This window comes from Bombina bombina, chromosome 2, assembly GCF_027579735.1.
Source record: "Bombina bombina isolate aBomBom1 chromosome 2, aBomBom1.pri, whole genome shotgun sequence".
Lineage (NCBI taxonomy): Eukaryota > Metazoa > Chordata > Amphibia > Anura > Bombinatoridae > Bombina > Bombina bombina.
Genome location: NC_069500.1, coordinates 1,234,044,129 through 1,234,066,474, shown reverse-complemented (window position 1 = coordinate 1,234,066,474; position 22,346 = coordinate 1,234,044,129).

The window sequence follows — 22,346 nt, the reverse complement described above, 5'->3', positions numbered from 1 at the left end:
TACAGTTGTATCCAGAAAGTTAATCTTTTGGATAGAGTAAGTAAGGGTAAATCTTAGGCCTGTCATGGAGGCATTGATATCCTCAACAAACTGTATCAGGGACTCCAATGAGCCCCCCCATATGCCAAAAATATCATCTATATACCTTAGCCACAGCTTACAATGGCTGATGAATGGCTGATTAGTGTAGACAAATTTGTTCTCAAAGCCACTCATGAACAAATTGGCATATGAGGGGGCTACATTGGAGCCCATGGCTGTTCCCCGCTTTTGCATGTAGTAAGTGTCTTGAAAGAGAAAATAATTGCAATATAGGACAAGTCTTAGCATGTCATCAAAAAAATCAATCTGAGATAGATTATATAAGCCACTGTCACTCAAAAAGCTTTTCACAGTCAATAGGCCTGCCTAATGGGGAATAGAGGTATATAAATTTACCACATCCAGTGAAAAAATTAACCAAGTATCCTCTATTTCAATCCCCATAAGTTTTGAAAGAAAATCATTTGTATCCTTAATAAAGGATTTTTGCTGTTTGACAAATGGAAAGAGGACTTTGTCCAGAAAGATAGAGATATTAGAAAAAATAGAATCGGTACAGGCCACAATAGGGCGTCCTGGTGGATGTAATAAGCTTTTATGGACTTTGGGTAATGTATAAAAAATTGGTGTTATAGGGTATTTATTATACAAAAAATCATAGACCTGTTTAGAAATAATGTTATGTGTCAAAGCTCTATCTAATATGCCCTTAAGCTCTCTTTGTATTTCTTTAAGAGGATCATGATCCAGTATTTCATAAACCCCTCCATCTGACAGCTGTTGTAATATCTCCTGCACATAATAGTCAGTGTCTAACACTATTATTGCTCCGCCCTTGTCAGCATTTTTTATGGTGATATTTTTGTTATTTTTCAAAGTAGATATAGCCTCCCATTCCCCTTTTGTGAGGTTATGTTGTTTTGTGTAAGGATTTAATCTAGTTTTTTTCATTAGATTAGCAACATCTTGTTGAACAAATTTAACAAATGTTTCTACACCTGAGTTGCTTGTTGGAGGTACATATGAAGATTTTTTTGTGCAGATTTAACTTTTTCAAATTCAAACATTCACTCTGCATATCATCTTCATTTATTGCATTAGTTTCACTTACATTGGCTACATTTTTACCACCATATATTGTTTTCAACCTTAGCAGTCTGAAAAATTTGTATAGATCTTCATCAATTTCAAACTCATCACAATCTTTCACTGGACAGTATGACAAGCCCTTCATTAATAAGCTATGCTCATTATCTGTAAGCTTATATTTAGAGATATTAATAACCAGATTAGTTACTGGCACAATACCGTTCAGACCTGGAAGAAAGGAAAAGGGTTAAATTCATACGGGATGAAACGGACTATGCTAACAACCGAGTGTACCAGTGGTCACATGACCAGACGTCACGACGTGAGGGCCCACACTGGAGGAGACAGCCGAGAATTGCAGCAGCGCAAGAAAAGGAAGACAGCTCATCATCCGGCGAGAGTTTTTTAGACACAGGCTCAGAAGGCGACACCGGAGGGGAGGGCGGACGCACCGCCGATCAAAGGGAGTACAAGATGCACACACGGAGTTCCTGGAACCAGCAAGGGCAGCCGCAGCAGTCACGGAGAGGAGCCAGACATCGCAGGGGTATGAGAAAGCAACAATAGAGGTAAAAAAGTTGCCGGTTGTTAACCCCTTACTGTTTAACAAAAATGAACTGCCTGTCACTAACTTCATAAAGGGAAATGAATGGAACGAACTGTCTAATATTGCTAGTACTCCAGTGTTATCTGAAAATCCACTTGAGGGAAATGAACTGCCTGAGATTAACCTCTTAGAGTGTGGTATAATAAGGGAAAATGAACTGCCTGAAATTAACTCCCTAGAATGTGACATAGTAGATAGTACACTGTCTGAGTTTATACCAGTAATACCCAATGCTAGTCCACAGGCAAATGTTGAAACTAATCTGGTTATTAATATCTCTAAATATAAGCTTACAGATAATGAGCATAGCTTATTAATGAAGGGCTTGTCATACTGTCCAGTGAAAGATTGTGATGAGTTTGAAATTGATAAAGATCTATACAAATTTTTCAGACTGCTAAGGTTGAAAACAATATATGGTGGTAAAAATGTAGCCAATGTAAGTGAAACTAATGCAATAAATGAAGATGATATGCAGAGTGAATGTTTGAATTTGAAAAAGTTAAATCTGCACAAAAAAATCTTCATATGTACCTCCAACAAGCAACTCAGGTGTAGAAACATTTGTTAAATTTGTTCAACAAGATGTTGCTAATCTAATGAAAAAAACTAGATTAAATCCTTACACAAAACAACATAACCTCACAAAAGGGGAATGGGAGGCTATATCTACTTTGAAAAATAACAAAAATATCACCATAAAAAATGCTGACAAGGGCGGAGCAATAATAGTGTTAGACACTGACTATTATGTGCAGGAGATATTACAACAGCTGTCAGATGGAGGGGTTTATGAAATACTGGATCATGATCCTCTTAAAGAAATACAAAGAGAGCTTAAGGGCATATTAGATAGAGCTTTGACACATAACATTATTTCTAAACAGGTCTATGATTTTTTGTATAATAAATACCCTATAACACCAATTTTTTATACATTACCCAAAGTCCATAAAAGCTTATTACATCCACCAGGACGCCCTATTGTGGCCTGTACCGATTCTATTTTTTCTAATATCTCTATCTTTCTGGACAAAGTCCTCTTTCCATTTGTCAAACAGCAAAATTTCTTTATTAAGGATACAAATGATTTTCTTTCAAAACTTATGGGGATTGAAATAGAGGATACTTGGTTAATTTTTTCACTGGATGTGGTAAATTTATATACCTCTATTCCCCATGAGGCAGGCCTATTGACTGTGAAAAGCTTTTTGAGTGACAGTGGCTTATATAATCTATCTCAGATTGATTTTTTTGATGACATGCTAAGACTTGTCCTATATTGCAATTATTTTCTCTTTTAAGACACTTACTACATGCAAAAGCGGGGAACAGCCATGGGCTCCAATGTAGCCCCCTCATATGCCAATTTGTTCATGAGTGGCTTTGAGAACAAATTTGTCTACACTAATCAGCCATTCATCAGCCATTGTAAGCTGTGGCTAAGGTATATAGATGATATTTTTGGCATATGGGGGGGCTCATTGGAGTCCCTGATACAGTTTGTTGAGGATATCAATGCCTCCATGACAGGCCTAAGATTTACCCTTACTTACTCTATCCAAAAGATTGACTTTCTGGATACAACTGTATATCGACATGGAAATACATTAAGTACAGATCTATATGTAAAACCCACAGATAGAAATACTCTGCTGCGATATGAAAGTTTCCATCCTGATACTGTTTTTAAATCCATACCCAGGAGTCAACTTTTGCGTACTAAAAGAATAGTTAGAGATCAAAAAGTATTGCCAGAAAGACTAGTGTCTATGGGCAATAAATTTATCCAAAGAGGATATCCAAAAGAAAATATCGCTAAAAACATTCAGGATTTGGATAGAATACATGATAAAAAACCAACAGAGAAAGGAACAGATAGATTAGTGCTTTCAATGGAATACAGTGACAAGAGTAATGACATCTTTAGAATAGTAAGAAAACACTGGCACCTTTTGTCAAAATATAATCCAGAGATAGAATCATTTAAACTCCCTCCTATGCCATCATATAGAAGGGTAAAAAATCTTAGGGATCACATAGTAAAAGCTGACATAGGTACAACTAAAATGTCTGATGTAAATTACTTAACTACCCCTAATAAAGGCTGTTACCCCTGCTTACATTGTGCTCAATGTAATTCAGTTATTAAAGGGAAATTCTTCACAAAATGACAAAAGAAAGCAATATACAATCAATGGGTTATATACATGCCAAACTAACTATGCAATCTACTTACTTAAATGCCCATGTGGCCTTTGTTACATTGGCGAGACCACCCAAGCCGCCAGGGATAGGTTTAGTCAACATAAAGCATCCATTAAATCAAAAGATATGTCACTTCCAGTATCAGCACATTTTACAAATATGGGCCATACAGTAAGCCAGCTTCGCTTTCAAGTGATTGACCATATCCCCCATCATAGAAGAGGGGGTAATAGGGAACTAAAACTAAAACAGAAAGAAGTATGGTGGATTAAACGTCTGAACACATTACATCCATATGGTCTGAATAGAGATTATGATTTGTATTTGTTTTTATAATGGTTTTAAATGATGGAATATATTCTGGTACCACTAGAGGTCACTGTGTTGTTGAAATTTACAAACCTGGATAGGTATGGGTTAAACCAATTAACACTGAGAATTGAAGCATGATTGGTCCAGATACCCTTTTTAAAGTCTGTTTGTTTGATTTTAACTTATGCATGATTAAGGACTATGTAGGTCCGAAACGTCGCTTTTTTACTGGTTGCTAAACCTCAAATAAAGATTTTTCACCTTTAAAAGAAGATTGTGTGCTGTGGTGCTGTTACCTTGTTTTCTACATGGACTATATATATATATATATATATATATATATATATATATATATATATATATATATATCATATACTGCCACCCTGGCTCCTCAACTCAATTTCTAGATCATTTTGTTACCTGGCTACCTTATTTCCTGTCCCCAGACTACCCTGCCCTCAACCTCCCTGTGACAATTCCACTACTTCCTCTGCAAAACAACTTGTCCAACTCATTCCTCTTTCAGTCTGTCACAATGAACTGACTCTCCCACTCACAAAGATGGTCACTCCCTTGATCTGATTTTCAGCTATTGATGCACACATTGTCTGTCAAACTTTACAAATTATTATTTTCCTCTTTCTGACCATCATCTTCTCACTTGCAACATCACATCATTCCCTATAACTCTCCTTCCATCCATAGAACGCTTATGTATATAAGCTGTATATAACCTGTAAACACATGTATACATTTATACAACTCTATATACAAAGTAATAGGAATAAAAGGAATGTTGCTTATATACTGTAATCAGACTTCTAATACTGGCAGACACTGTCTTCTAGTTCTTTTTATTCCAGAGACCCTGGGCTGTACCGATTAGCGCTATATCAATCATTATGGAAAAGTGATTACATGATGTAATTGATACTCAAATAGTTAATAATAAAATTTAATTTGTCAGATCTGTATAAAAAAGAAATTAAAGATGTATTGTATATTATTGATGTTGTGTACTCGTGATTCATATCCAAAAGTAAAAATAAAGCATCAAGTCTATTGTAGTTTTAAAATACTGCCAACTATATAAAATAAAATTAAATGTATAATATTCATGTACATAGTTACATTATTAGACTATGTAATGTATTGTCCTTGTAAATAAAATGTTACAAAATGAAAATGTCACAGAGGATACAATTTTGTTTCAATTAATGTTCTGTCATTGAATGTATTACTATTATTATTTTTTTGAGTCATGTTTATAGTATTAATTTAAAGAATGCATATTTTTCCTCTTCTAATTTTTTTACAATGTTTATCTTCATGTTGCATAAGCTATATATTATTAATACAATTATATTTGTAAATCATGTTTTAAGTTTGCAGCTTATCCTTCAGAAGATCATTTTTCATGCTCTGAGAAGGACAGTGTCTCTGGTTTTAAAGGACTTTTTATTAACTATAATGATTAAATGTTTTTGTGTTCTATTTATTGACTATATTGTGCGCCCCCTTTATAATTACCTAGGTAATTGATGGGATTTTAACTTTCATGCAGCTTCGAGTAGTAGAATGAATGCAAAGAATAATTATAAATCTTGATTGTTGTTGACATATTTTTTGGTTATTATATTGTTTTGTATAAAACTAGGTATCACTCTATCTTTTATTAATAAATATTTCTATCTATTTATCTCACTCTCTATCTATCTATCTATCTATCTATCTATCTCACTATTTCTCTTTATATCTAACTCTCATATCTCTATCTATCTTTCTATATATCTCTATATCTATCTATCTATCTATCTATCTATCTATCTATCTATCTATCTATATATATATATATATATATATTTGTCTATTTATCTATCATCTATCTAGCTATCATATATCAATCTATAGGATCAATAAAACATTTCTAATTTGAAGCATGGTATTATTTATTTTTGTAATTAAAAAATGTAATTATGAGTTCTAATCAGCATGGTTTTATGAGATATAGATCATGTCAAACTTATCTAATTAGATTCTATGATGAAGTAAGTAAAAATATAGATAAAGGGGAATCAGTTGATGTGATATACTTAGATTTTGCAAAAACGTTTGATACAGTGCCACATGAGAGATTAATGCACAAAATGAAGGGACTGGGAATAGCTGAAAATGTTAGCTCATGGATAAATAACTGGATAAAAGATAGGGAGCAACGAGTAGTATTAAATGGATTATATTCAGATTGGACAAAGGTAATCAGTGGAGTCTCCCAGGGATCAGTACTGGCCCCCTTCTTTTTAATATTTTTATAAATGACTTGGAGCAAGGATTAAATAGTGACATCTCTATTTTTGTACATTATATTAAGTTAAGTAAGGTCATTAGGTCAAAGCAGGATGAACTTTCGTTACAAAGGGATCTGCAAAAAAGTATGGACAGGTAAATAGAAAATGAGATTTAATACCGGAAAATGCAAAATTCTACATTTTGGAAGTAAAAATAAGCAGGCAATGTATTATTTAAATGGGACAAGACTTAGCCAAACAGAGGAGGAAAGGGATTTGGGAGTAGTAATAGATAACAAGCTAAAGATGGGTGCATAATGGAGGGCAGTGGCTACAAAGGCTAATAAGATACTAGCATGTATTAAAAGAGGCATTGATTCAAGGGAGGAAAGCATAATTCTGTCAATATATAAAGCCCTGGTAAGACGTTACCTTGAGTATGGAGTACAGTTCTGGGGAACGATCGCAAAAAAAGATATTGCAGAACTAGAAAAAATTCAGAGAAGGGCAACAAAGCTAATAAGGGGATTGGAGAATTTAAGCTATGAGGAGAGGCTAGCCAAACTAGGTCTGTTTTCTTTAGAAAAAAGGTGCTTGAGCGGTGACATGATTACTTTATATAAATATATTCAAAGCCCATATACAGAGATGGTAGGAGCTCTGTTTATTCCAAGAAAATTGTTTGTGACAAGAGGTCACAATTTAAGGTTGGAGGAAAGGAGATTCAATCTCCTGCAACTGAAAAAATGTTCACTGTAAGAGCAATAAAATTGTGGAACTCATTACTAAAGGAGGTAGTGAATGCTTATACCCTAGATACATTTAAAAATAGTTTGGGTACATTTCTGTCTATAAACAAAATGCATAGATGATGCTAGTATTAAATGGGTCACCTTTTAGTGGGATTATTTAAGCTTAACTGGAGCTTTTTGTAAGTATTTTAGATTTGTATAGGTTGAACTCGATGGACTTCGGTCTTTTTTCAACCTCATCTACTATGTTACTAATTACTATGTAATGATATACATATCTTGACTTTTTTACAAGTGGAGAAAAATTCTCAAAAATAACACAAAATAAAAGAGCATAGTTCAACAAGCGAAATAGCCTTTCATGCACATTTATCATATACAGACTTAGGTTAATTGAACCATCTCCATTACTTAATGACAGTTTTCATACACAATGAACATTCTTACATGTCTTCAAGATAAAATAAAATAATAAAAAAAAAGAGGGAGAGCCCTAGCCAATTCATTCCTACCCCCCAGCCTCCCACCCTTAAAGGAACAGTCTACACCAGACTTTTTATTGTTTAAAAAGATATAAAATACCTTTGTTACCCATTCCCTAGTTTTGCATAACCAACACAGTTATATAAATACACTTTTTACCTCTGTGATTACCTTGTATCTAAGTCTCTGCAAACTGCCCCCTTATTTCAGTTCTTTTGACAGAAATCCATTTTAGCCAATCAGAGCTGGCTCATTGGAACTCCCCATGCGTGAGCACAGTGTTATCTATATGACACACATGAACTAACACCCTCTAGTGGTGAAAAACTTTCAAAATTCCCTGAGAGAAGAGGCGGCCTTCAAGGGCTTAGATATTAGCATATAAACCTCCTAGGTTTAGCTTTCAACTAGAATACCAAAAGAACAAAGTAAAATTGGTGATAAAAGTAAATTGGAAAATTGTTTAAAATTACATTCTCTATCTTAATCATAAAACTTTATTTTGGACTAGACTGTCCCTTTAACCAATAAATTAATAAAGTTCTTATTCTTGTCTTTCTGCCTTCCCCTACTCTCATCTATGGCTCTATCCCTTCCATCCTTATGGGGTCTAGCTCCTCTCTATCCTACCGTTGTATTTTAATGTGGCTTGGCATACTTTGTCCCCTTAAAAAGCTTCTCTATAGCATTAAACCCAAGCAGGAGGGCATTCATTTAAAAGTACTAATGACTAGATTACGAGTTGTGCATTAGGCATAAAAAGCAGCGTTGTTCGGTCCCAACACTGCTTTTTAACACCCGTTGGTATTACGAGTCTTGAAATGACAGGCTCACCGCTCACTTTTTTGGTCAGACTCGGAAATGCCGCAAATCCAATTACGTCAATTGCATATCCTATATTTTCAATGGGACTTGCATAGCGCCGGTATTACGAGTCTGACCAAAAGTGAGCGGTAGACCCTCTCCTGTCAAGACTGGTACCGCATTTAAAAGTCAGTAGTTAAGAGTTTCACACTACAACGCCGTAGCATAAAACTATTAAATAAAGTGCTAAAAAGTACAGTAACACCCATAAACTACCTATTAACCCCTAAACCGAGGCTCCTCCACATCGCAAACACTAAAATAAATATTTTAAGTAACCCCTATTCTAATAGTTACATTGTAGCTTATATTTAGGGTTTATTTTTATTTTACAGGCAACTTAACTATTTAATAACTACCTAGTTAAAATAAAGACAAATTTACCTGTAAAATAAAACCTAACCTAAGTTACAATTACACCTAACACTACACTATAATTAAATTAATTAACTAAATTAAATACAATTAATTACAATTAAATAAAATTATCTAAAGTACAAAAAAAATTACAGAAAATAATAAAATAATTACAAGATTTTTAAACTAATTACACCTACTCTATCCACCTAACAAAATAAAAAAGCCCTACTCTACACTAAATTACAAATAGCCCTTAAAAGGGCCTTTTGCAGGGCATTGCCTCAAAGTAATTTACCTGTAAAAAAAAAGTTCAAATACCCCCCCAACAGTAAAACCCACCACCCACACAACCAACTCTACTCTTAAACCCACCCAATCCCCCCTTAACAAAACCTAACACTAACCCCTTGAAGATCACCCTACCGTGAGAAGTCTTCATCCAACCGGGCAGAAGTGGTCCTCCATCTGGCGCGGAGCGGGTCCATTGTCAAGACATCCGACGCAGAGCATCCTCTTCAAACGATGGCTGATGACTGAATGAAGGTTCCTTTAAGTGACGTCATCCAATATGGCGTCCCTTCAATTCCGATTGGCTGATAGAAGTCCTCAACAAAGACAGGCAAAGTGGTCAGCCAATCGGAATTAAGATAGAAAAAATCCTATTGGCTGATGCAATCAGCCAATAGGATTGAACTTCAATCCTATTGGCTGATCCAATCAGCCAATAGGATTGAGCTGGCATTCTATTGGCTGTTCCAATCAGCCAATAGAATGCCAGTTCAATCCTATTGGCTGATTGCATCTGCCAATAGGCTTTTTTCTACCTTAATTCCGATTGGCTGACCACTTTGCCTGTCTTCGTTGAGTACTTCGGCCCGGTTGGGTGAAGACTTCTCAAGGTAGGGTGATCTTCAAGGGGTTAGTGTTAGGCTTTATTAAGGGGGGATTGGGTGGGTTTTAGAGTAGGTTTTGGTGTGTAGGTGGTGGGTTTTAATGTTGGGGGTATTGTACTTTTATTTACAGGTAATAGAGCTGATTACTTTGGGGCAATGCCCTGCAAAAAGCCCTTTTAAGGGCAATTTGTAATTTAGTATAGGGTAGGGCTTTTTATTATTTTGGGGGGATTTTTTATTGTATTACGGGGATTAGATTAGGTGTAATTAGTTTAAAAAACTTGTAATTATTTTATTATTTTCTGTAATTTAGTGGGGGGGGGGTTCCGTACTTTAGATAATTTTATTTAATTGTATTTAATTGTAGTTAATTTAGGGAATTAATTTAATTATAGTGTAGTGTTAGGTGTAATTGTAACTTAGGTTAGGTTTTATTTTACAGGTCAATTTGTCTTTATTTTAACTAGGTAGTTATTAAATAGTTAATAACTATTTAATAACTATTCTACCTAGTTAAAATAAATACAAAATTGCTTGTAAAATAAAGATAAACCCTAAGCTAGATACAATGTAACTATTAGTTATATTGTAGCTAACTTAGGGTTTATTTTATAGGTAAGTTTTTCATTTTAAATAGGAATCATTTAGTTAATTGTAGTTATTTTATTTAGATTTATTTAAATTATATTTGTTAGGGGGGTTAGAGTTAGACTTTTTAGGGGTTAATAACTTTAATATAGTGACAGCGACGTTGTGGGCGGCAGATTAGGGGTTAATAATTGTAGTTAGGTTGCGGTGACATTTGGGGGCAGCAGATTAGAGGTTAATAAATATAATGTAGGTGTCGGCGATGTTGGGGGCAGCAGATTAGGGTTTCATAAGTATAATGTAGGTGGTGGCAGTGTCCGGAGCAGCAGATTAGGGGTTAATAATATAATGTAGGTGTCGGCGATGTTGGGGGCGGCAGATTAGGGGTTAATAAGTGTAAGATTAGGGGTGTTTAGACTCGGGGTTCATGTTAGGGTGTTAGGTGGAGACATAAAATGTGTTTCCCCATAGGAATCAATGGGGCTGCGTTAGGAGCTGAACGCTGCTTTTTTGCAGGTGTTAGGTTATTTTTTAGCCAGCTCTGCCCCATTGATTTCTATGGGGAAATCATGCACAAGCACATTTTGCCAGCTCACCGCTACCGTAAGCAGTGCTGGTATTGAGGTGAGATGTGGAGCAAAATTTTGCTCTCCACTCACTTTTCTGCGGCTAACACCAGTTTTAAAAACACCCGTAATACCAGCACTGTCTGTAAGTGAGCAGCGAGCATAAACTGCTTGTTAGCCCCGCACAGCTTTATCGACAAAACTCGTAATCTAGCCAATTATATGGTATACCATAAAAGCTAGGGATGTGCAGGGAAGATATTTTTATTACAACCTAAAATTTCATGACGAATATTTATGGACATTTGTTTCTCTGAATATTTGTTCCATGCACTATTCATGTTTCAATTAGTTTAAAACAAAAATAAATAGAATTTTTGTTAAACATTTACATTTGTTTTCATTAAAACTAATGTAAATGTTTCTAAACTACAGGTGAAAAGTTCACCTGTAGCTAAATACTTACTTTTAAATTGTAAAATACTTATCTTAACACACTCTGGAGAAGAAGAGGATAGGGTTAACGTGCTCCCCAGAGCGCATTTAGGAAGTATTTTACCCTTTCAAAATAATTTAAAGAAAACAAATAAATACTGAATAATTTAGTCAATATTTTTTCATTTTCTTTAAATTTCGTTGGTGCATTTATTCTGATATTTATTTTTGTTTACGAAAAAGACTATCCGATTTTTGGTATGAATGTACATTCATCCAAAAGTGGATGCATATCCCTAATAAAAACAATGCTCAATTCAACGTTTCATATAAACAATGTTCAATCCACAATAGAAATAAAAAGACAAGTTACACTCAGTTCAGCTCATCTCACAACCTTCCCACTTGACCCTATTCCTTTACTTGCTCTCTCTGCTTCTCTAACCCCTGCCCTAAGTCATTTCTTTAACCAGTCTCTCACTACTGATGCATTTCCTGATTCATTCAAGCATGAGTCAATCACACCAATCCTAAGAAAACCTTCGCTGAACCCCTCTGCCACTTCTAACTATAGGCCAATCTCCTTACTTCCCTTTGCCTCCAAATTATTGCAATGAACGGCGTATAATAGCCTAACTCAATTTCTCTCAACTAACTCCTTACTTGATTAACTGCAATCTGGTTTCCTCCTCAATACTCAACAGAAACTGTTCTCACTAAAGAAACAAAGGTTTTGCTATCATATAAAGCAAACAGACATAACTCCTTATTAATTCTTTTGTAGTTATCTGCTGCTTTTGAAACAGTTGACCATCCTCTCCTCTTAAAAATCCTACATGCATTTGGCATCTGAGACTCGGGGGTCCATTTATCATTGTGCGGACGGACATGATCCACTATAGTGAACCATGTCCGCCGCACATCGATAAATTCTGACAGCATATGCTGTTGGCATTTATCATTGCACTAGCAGTTCTTGTGAACTGCTTATGCAAGCCACCCCCTGCAGATTCACAGCCAATCGGCTGCTAGCAGGGGGGGTGTCAATCAACCCGATCGTATTGAATAGGGTTGATTTTCGGCGATCTCTGTCTGCTACCTCAGAGCAGGTGGACAGGTTATGGAGCAGCGTTCTTTAGACCGCTGCTTCATAACTTGTGTTTCTAGCAAGCCTGAAGGCTCGCCAGAAACACAGGGCATCAAGCTCCATTCGGAGCTTGATAAATAGACCCTTCAACCCTCTCGTCTTGCTTCATATCTCTCAAACCACTCGTTTTCAGTTTCCTTTAACAGTATATCCTCTGATCCTTTGCCTCTCTCAATCGGAGTACTGCAAAAGGCTCTGTCTTGGGTACTTTTTTTTCTCCCTCTATACATCCTACCTTAGAAAACTTATATCCTCCTTTGAGTACCAGTACAAGTTATACGCGGATGATACACAAATCTATCTTTTCTCTCCTGATATATTTCCCTGTTTATTAAACAAGATTACCAACTCTCTCTCTGAAATTTTATTTCCTCACACTACCTCCAACTTAATCTGTCTAAAACTGAGCTGGTTTTTATTTCCCCCTTCTTCAAGACATCCAATATCTAACATTTCTCTTACAGTTGGAGACGCTATTCTCAACACCTCACCCCATGTCCGCTGTCTTGGTGTCATACTTCACTCTGAACTCACATTCACTCCACATATACAAGCACTCACCAAATCCTGCCCACCTACATTTCCAGAATTTGTCCTTTTCTTACTCAAGAAACTAAAAAAATAATAAATGAATCCTGTCATTTTGTCACACATTGACTACTGCAATCTACTTCTAAATGGCCTTCCCAAACACTGACACTTCCCCCTCTAATCTATTATGAATGCTTCAGCTAGACTTTGCCAGTCTCTACACTGGCCCCCTATGCACTCCAGAATATAATTCAAAATATTAACCCTATCCTATAAAGTACACAACAGCCTTACTCCCAACAACATTTCTTCTCACATCTTCAAATACTCCCTGACCCATCCTCCTCAATCAATCTGAGACCTATGTCTCTCCACTTATTTCTATGTCCCTCTACAGCCTCCAAGACTTCTCACTGGCTAATCCTGTCCTCTGGAACTCTCTACCCCACTCCATAAGTTTGTCTCCAACCTAGTATAGCTTCAGGCTCTCTTTTTAAACACACCTATTCGGAGAGGCTTTCCATCTCTCCTCTGTTTTTCATCCTACCCAAAATAATAATTACTGATGTGACAAACCAACCCAAACCATATGTCTCTCCACCCTCAACCTGTAGATTGTAAGCTCTCTGGAGAAGGGCCCTCTTCCTTCTGTACTAGATTTATTTAGTCTGTTAAGTTTTTGTGTCTTATCACAAATCCTTGTCATTGTATACCCTTATCTCTGTACCCAGCACTACGGAATTTTGCAAAGCTATACAAATAAATGATACTAATAATAAAAGAAAAAGTGAAAATAATATTTGATTCACAATACAGATAAAAATAGAAACATTTATCAGTCCGTTAAACTATTGCCATCACTAAAAGATATATATATATATATATATACAGTATATATATATATATATATATATATATATATATATATATATATATATATATATATACATACACAGTATATAAATATATATATATACCAGATGTCCATAAAAGTATATAATATAATACTCCTAATAGGATCCACAGTCTGAAAATACAAAGTCCATGCAGTAAAGCCCACATGCAGAGAAACAGAGGCAATTATATTCAGTTAATCTCCCTATGAGACTTAGAAGATAGTGTCCACTGGAAAACCTGTTGAGAAAATATAACCAAATAGTGCAATGCAGAAAAAGGCCCCTGCTGAGGGACCTTTTTTTCTTATATTATATAATGACTGTATTGAACTATTTGGTCATATTTTTTTGCATTTATATCTTTTAGTGCTGGCACAAGTTTAACGGACTAATAAACTGCATGTTGCTATTTTTATCTGTATTATGAATCAAATATTGCAAACTTAGTATAACTGAGTATAACTTGTCTTTTTATTTCTATTGTGAATTGAGCATTGTTTCTATAAAACTGTGAATTGAGCATTATTTTTATGATATACCATATAATATTTTTGATGTGTTTCTGTGATTAAATATATTTTTCATCAAATTATAGAGGTACTTCAGCAATATTTGTGCTTCCAGTATTTGCTTTGACACATGGGGAAAATAGTTGTGCTTTATTTGCAAACTCAGTGATTTTTAACTTTCTACTTTTTTCTTTTAGTCTGATTTTTACCCTGCTTGTAAGTGTGCTTCAGGTGTACTTGACTTGTCCTAATATTTTCCCCATGTGGGAAAGTTTACGTGTAGTTTAAAAAAAAAAAAAAAATATATATATATATATATATATATATATATATACTGTAAATATTTCACATTCCAATGTTCTGTACATAGCAGAATAGGTACTATGTATTTTGAAATAGATGTTCCTATATATATCTGTATATATTTATACCTATATCTAATCATGTGTATATAGATAAATAGATTGATAGATATAGATACTGTATATATTGTACCAAATTACCATCAGATATGTGTAGAAATATGTATTTATCAATAAATAGAACATTTGCTTCTATGTGAAGAACATTCTAATGTAAAATATTCATATTTTTATGTTGGGTTAGCACACTTGAGAATATGTGTTCAGGTTAGCGCGAGAGTGGGCTTTTAGGTATTTTCCAGTTTTTATTCTCTATTGTCTTCTATAGGGGAGAAGGTTATCGCATGTACAATATTTCTAACTTCACATTTTTGAGCTCATCGGGTAAGCATGCAAACGCAAACCTGACGCGTGAAAAAAAGTTTACTTCTAGCACGTGAACAAAAACACTAAATAGCACTCTACTTGTAATCTGGCCACAGTGTTTTAATATTATTTTCTTGAATGTGCACTCAGTGTTTATGGGCTTTGATATTTCCACATAACATTTCTTATTGCAATAATGGTGTCGCTTTTCCTGGACAAGGTTTTTTTGTATCTCATAAAAACATTTGATCACAAAATAACTGGTACATTGTAGCTAAATAAAACTATATATAAATATTTAAAAGCAGTTCTACTATTTATCTGCAACTGTGACAAAACAGCAACAAATAACAACTGATAATTTGATCTTTTGTTATATAACCAGAAATGAATGAAAAAATGATTTTAGAATGCAATGTGTTGTCTAAAAAAGGTTATATTTGAATAAATCCTATCTCCCTTTACATTAAAAACATTTTTTTATATAAAATATTTCAAGAGATTAAAATGAATGTGCATTCTTTATTAAATTGTAAACATTTACATAATATTTATAGGAAAATGTGCATATGACAGGCAAAAATATTTGCATATAATTATGTAACTGTGAATATCATTTGCATGAATTTTTAGACCAGATTGCCCAAATTAATTTGTCTTACAATTCATAATGTTTTTTTTTTTTTATTAATAATGGACAGTTATTTATGTAAAAGTACAGATTTGTAACGGACAGTTAACATTTGAATATATTTTAAATCAAATAAATAAATAATATCTGATTATGAAGTGTACATCTGACATAATATAGTCTAAAAAATAACAAGAACACAATTTAATATTTGTAAATAAAATTTTAATATGAAATGCAAAAAAGTAATAAGCGATTGATTTTAAATAGAAAGCAAAGTGATGCATCAAAACAATTTTCACTTTTAGTAACATGTTCTTTTAAAACAAGATCACAAATTACAGAACACCCCCATCTTGGGTTTTTAAAATCAAAATCAAATTAATTCAAATAAATATGTAAACAAACATAGCCACAATGCAATGAAAGAGGAATAAAAGTGACTGCATCTGTAATTTTCAGTTAAAGGGACACTGAACCCAATTTTTTTCTACCGTGATTCAGATAGAGCATGCAATTTTAAGCAACTTTCTAATTTACTCCTATTGTCAAATTCTTTTCATTCTCTTGGTATTTTCATTTGAAATGCAAGAATGTAAGTTTAGATGCCGGCCCATTATTGGTGAACACACTGTGTTGTTCTTGCTGATTGGTGGGTAAATTCACCTACCAATAAACAAGTGCTTTCTATGGTCTGAACCAAAAAAAAAGCTTAAATGCCTTTTTTTCAAATAAAGAAAGCAAGAGAACGAAGAAAAATTGATAATAGGAGTAAATTAGAAAGTTGTTTAAAATTGCATGCTCTATCTGAATCACAAAAAAAAAATGTGGCTTCAGTGTCCCTTTAAGTCAATTTACATGCCATTTTATGCTTTTTTAACACAATTGCTGTACATGGTTGCTGTTTTTCTTTTTTTTTTTTTTAAAGACACATTAATTTTATATTTTTGTCGTTTTTTTTAACATGAGGAAAGAAAATCATGCAGTTATAACTTGAAAATAAGAATAAATAACTGTTATTCGACGTTTATTTGCATTAACTTTTTTTATAACATATTTAATACTTACACTAAATAATACAAAGCTGAATTATTGATATCAAAATAATAATATAGTAATAATATAATAAATCAATAACAGGTGAAATGTACTAAAGTAATACATATTTATATGCAAAGCCAAAATCTAAACAATAGCAAATAAGTACTTAATTACTATAAAATTTAAGAATATTCACATATTTATTACAATATAAATGAAAAAAAAACAATGTTGAAGATTGAATTAGGAGTATAAAGGTGATTATACACAATAACCAGGCATTTAAAACATCAAATAGCAATATACATTCTGCTCTTATACTGTATGTATTCAATATTGTTTCCAATTTTTGGAGCATATACTTTGCCCTCAATAAATAATGTAACCAGCAAATATTACATTTTCTATACATTTAAAAGCCAATCATAATGCAGCTATATTGATGTGTTCAGGTGAATGAAGAGACTCAAGTTAACATAGCATACCACTACCTAAATGTGCATTTAACTAAAGTGAAAGCAGTCACCCATAGCGTTTATTTTGTTCAAAAGGAACTGGGTATTTGAATATAAAGGATACCTATTAAAAAAACACCTCATTAGCTTTATTAATGAAATCAAAGATAGATAGATAGATAGATAGATAGATAGATAGATTTCCTTAAACATTGGGTTTCATGCATTTTTTATTTTATAATCAGCAAATTAATTTGCCAGTCACTTAAAGTCACATGGTCTGATGGAAAGTAAGCTCATTGCTTAGCTCAAAGTGTTTGTGAAACATTAATAAATACGACTGAGTCTCAAGACACTAGTGAGTTAAAATCTACTTAATAAAATAAATAAATAGAAATGGGTTTTCTTGGAAAACACAACTCACAGTGACTGGGAACTTTCCTGTCAGCAATTATCAAAGCTGTAAACTTTGTTTTTAAAATAAATGGAAATAAAAAAAAAAAAATTAACAGTTTGGTTTAACTTTTAACTCCTAGATTTGTATAATTGTATTTTCATTTTAAGAAGCTTGCCACTGATTTTGAGACATCAGAGTGTTAAGAAGATCTAAAGTGTTTTGATGAATTATCATGAGGTGTAATACATAGAAACAACAGGTAAAGATTTCTATACAAACAATGCAACATGTCAAGATTAAAGCTAGTAATGTATTTGGTGCTATATAGTAATGCATTGGACTTACCCTTATCCAAAATTGTGGAAATGGGAAGTATGTACTGAATATTCAGTTTTACAAGTTACTTTAGTAAATGCAGCAAAGGACATACCTCCCCGTCACAACGTCCAGATAGGCTTTGCAAACCCCAAAAGCTTTAGTAAATCTCTGTTTATTTCCAAGTCATTATAACCCAATTCTATCTTGATACCTCCTACATTGTGAGTCTTTCAGTATGGAACATGTTGTTACATCCCTTCACAGTATAATGCTGAAGAAGTTTTAAGGACAAATAATAGTTGAGAGCACAGAAAATGAAAATATAAAAGATAGATGGCAAAAAAAAATTTGCAATTCACTTGACATTGTTTGTTTGATGCTTACACTATCTAGTTTAGTACATTTTTAGTTTAGAGAACTTGGATTCAAGTCAGTCAAACCCAGTTACTTTCCAAGCTGATCGGTCATTTAATTTTCTGACCTATCACGAGAATAGATCAATGTTAAAATACCTTAAAGTGGCCACTTTTGGTTAACTTCTGATGAGTTTTTTTTTAAGCTTGGTGTTTTTCTTTTGTTTTGTTTTTAAAGTCAGATGGACAGTCTCAATGTGCATCAGGGTATCAGTACATAAATTCCATAATGACATGAAAGAACTTTCAAGGTCACATACAAGGTTTTTCTTGAATCTAGCTGAAATGGTTAAATATTTCTTTCTAGTTTTGTGATTTATATGAAAGTTGTAGTAGCCTTAAAATAATAACAGTTGCCATTTGTATAAGCAAAGCAAATATAGTTCTGCAATATATGGTTATTCAACTGGAGAGACCAGATGTTTTTTCCATTTTAATTAAGAAAGGAATGAATTAATAAATGAATGGTCTCTATTATTCATACATTTCTGTATACATTTTGCTTACATGTTTTTTAAAAAATATATCTGCAAAAACATTTATAGTTAGAAAGTGTTTTAAAACAGAAAAAATACTATTCATACTTAAATGAATACAAACTGGCAACATCATATTCATTTTAACTTTTAATAATTTGGGGATCCAGTTTGTTAGAAATAAAAATACAAATTCTTGAGAATTGTTCAAAATAGCTGTTTATATATTTTAATTTTAAAGTCTAAACTATACTTAACACAGCATTAAACTAGTGAAATTAAAGTTTTTTTTATGTTAACCAAACCATTGACCTAGATTTTAATTATTATTGGGGCAATAAAAAAACAAAATTTTATATTGATAAACGTGTTTGAAAGGTAGTATATACAGGCATCAAAATCTTTATTTGTATGTTATTTTTGATTGTATTATAACAAATGTAGAAATTTGGATTATAACAAATCTATAATATATATAGAATATATTTAGAATTATGTTGTCAATTAAAATATTTGTCCAACATAAATTTAACTTTTAAAGGAATGTTAATGTTAAATGTCTAAACTATTTGTGTATCAAAAAACAATGCTTAACATTCTAAAAAGGTTAAATATAAGCTGTATAAATTATCGAAATTAGCATGACATTAATGTTTCATACTTTAACCATTATTTGTTAATAGGGTCTCCTACAGCTTCATTTGTTGACAGAATAGAGCAACATTTACAACATCAATTTTAGATGGAATGATTTAAAGCATAAGTGCAAATTCTGTTAAATGCATCAAAAATTATATAGTTGTCTATTTTTATTTTAACAAATCACACTTTTATATAATACTAATTGATTCAATAAATACATTTCCTAGTTAACAGCTGCTATCAGAACATGATCAAAGCACATACTGCATATATTCTAATAAAGCCCTTAAAAAATATTATTTTGACTAATAACTCTTCCAATCATTCTCTCTAATACACATGATTGTCAAGATTTGTAACCCCTTAATGAGCAATGACGGAATTTTTCCGTCATGGAACCATTGAGCAAACTGAAGCTGTGTCCTTAAGGGATTAATGCAAGTAGCATATAGGTAAAGTACTAAGTGATATTGAAATTAACACTTCAACATTGACACCTCTTATGATGCAACAAAATAACCAGACATTTCTGCACATATTTCTATTTAGGACTGAATAAAAACATTTTAAAATATACACAATTAATTTGCTTGCATTATAATTGTTAAATACTTTATATTGCCCTGTATTCATGTAGAAATTATTAAAAGAACATTAAACATCTCAACTGCTTTTGTGTAAAAATGGCGTTTTGTACCACTCTCCCTAGGGGGCTAAAAAGAAATATCTATAACCTGCAAACACTGCAAATCAAATATTTGGTTTAGGCCATATACAACATTTTGAAAACCTATGTAAAAAAATTGTTTTTGGTCTCTCTATACAATTTTTTACAAAAAAACAAGATGTGTTTAATGCACATTTAACACAGAAATAATAATAAAAAAAAAAGCTAGCAATATAAATATTTAAAACACATACATTCCATTCTACATTTTTTTAGGGGTAATTACAATTTCAGTCATTTACATAAATATTAAAAAAAAAAGTTAACTGGGCATAAAATGTTCAACATGTAATTAGTTTTCATAATATTTTATATATTACTACTGACAAGGACAATAAATAAAAAGCCTTCAATAAAACATCAAACACTTAAAGCAAAAGCTATATATTTACTATTTTGGCAATACAACTAAATTTGCATATAGCACACTTCTGAAAGGAGCAAATATATGGGAGGAACATAGGACAAATGCAGTATTTACTTGTTTCCCAAGTTATACACAAATATTCTACATCTATTTATAATTATATGTATACAGCTACATTTTGTCATTAACATGACATGCAATAATTTGCTGAAATAAACTTTTGCGCATGTGACACTGGTGTTTGGTATTTGTACATTTTTATTGCTCAACCTAACTACATGCATGCATGATCTATTGCACAAACCTCCATGGAAGATCAGGATTCAATTTCGGTGTTTTTCTTTTCAAATAAATATATGAAAATAAATATTTTATGTTTCTCTTAAGGATAAAGTGCAGAACTTAATTTAAAATATATATTATATATATATGAAAATGTGTCGAAGGAAATACCTTTTGCAATGCATTTCCCTTTTTATACAGCTATCCCTGGATGATATATATTTCTTTCTCTGCTATTACAAAGTCTTTACATCTATAACCTTTGTTTTTACATTAACATGCAATTAATACTTTAAAAGCAGATTAAAGCAGAATAAATTAACCACAGCTAATAGCACATAATAATTATCACTGTGAATGTTTCATATCTTAATGCTTTACTTTATTATCATATAGAAATTTGTACAACTTTGTGAAGCCTAAATGATACTTTTGCACTTACATATACTGAGATTCTTTGAAAAACTGTAATAATGAACACTGTACAGTTACAATGCTTCACACTAAAAGAGAAAGTAGTAACAATATTTTAATGTACAATTTACAACACAATAAAACACAGAGCAAACAGGGTATCCAAGTTATAACTAGTTCTGGATTTGCATTTTTTAAAATGTTAGAAAAAAAGAAAATATCTGACTGGGGCATATAATGGCAAATTGCCTTTTGTTATAACTGGCTGATGTTCTGTTAGATGAAAGAAGAGTATGTGCCTGTAGGAATATACTGAATGGGCTCACAAGAAGCAAAATTCCAGAAACCTCTGCCATATATAGGGTAACAAATTAGCAATTAGAGAGTCTGAAATCATCCGAGTTTCAGGTAGTGTCAAATGGACCAACAGGAACGACATAGGGCCACTTTTATCAAGTCATAAACAGTCAGTCTGCAATCAAGTTTGCATTAAACTTGAGGTGTGAACTAGACTTCAAAATTATAAAACCTCCATTATAAACAAATCAGTACTCTCTGTGAAGATGTCGGAGCAAATCTCATTCACGGATGATTGATGAATGCCTGATTTCAGCATGATTTCATCATTGCTATAAATATGATGGAATATAACAGATAATAACACAAATGTTATATATTTTGATTAATAATGTAACAAAGTATTTTAGATTTAGCATGCATATAAATACAATTTACTCTGATATAACACTATTTTAACAATTTGGAAACTTTCAAAAATTCAGTAATTTCATTTTCCTCCAAAAATGAAGACCAACAATTTTAAAGATGCAAATTTATACCATTTATACCACAGGATAAAACTTTCAGAAAAAAAAAAAAAAAGCA